At 43.5% G+C, this 409-nt stretch overlaps 1 pseudogene; it reads right to left on the bottom strand.

Moving 5' to 3' along the window:
- Positions 1-340: 340 nt before the first annotated feature.
- On the bottom strand, positions 341-409 carry LOC129496510 (U4 spliceosomal RNA; annotated as a pseudogene).

The raw sequence follows: 409 nt of genomic DNA, 5'->3' as shown, positions 1-409 counted from the left end.
TTTCAGTGGATACCTAACCCACACAGGCCAACCCCTGGGAACCACCAAAGCAGCAATTCAAGACCAGTCTAGGCAGACCTTGCCTAGAGGTGAAGAATTAAACTCAGCACAGGGAACCCTTCAGGAAAAAAAACAGCAAGCTTTCAGGCGTTCCAATGATGTCCACATGCAATGAGCTGGATATTATGCTGTTTACAGTAAGAGGTAATGCATTGTATTTCATACACATGTGATATGTGGAGACTGTATACATGGGTGTCTCAGAAATATCGCAACTATAGCATTGCATCCACCACAGAGCCTAGAGAGCAATATGGTATGGCTACATCACCTATTGACCCTTTTCAATTAGCAATAATTGCACCTTGGATAAATCTCATTGGCTACGATACTGCCACTGCACAAAGCT

Source organism: Nyctereutes procyonoides, unplaced genomic scaffold, assembly GCF_905146905.1.
Source record: "Nyctereutes procyonoides isolate TBG_1078 unplaced genomic scaffold, NYPRO_anot_genome, whole genome shotgun sequence".
In the NCBI taxonomy this organism is placed as follows: domain Eukaryota; kingdom Metazoa; phylum Chordata; class Mammalia; order Carnivora; family Canidae; genus Nyctereutes; species Nyctereutes procyonoides.
Note: the sequence above shows the minus strand (reverse complement) of the source record. Positions and strands in the feature narration are given on the sequence as shown.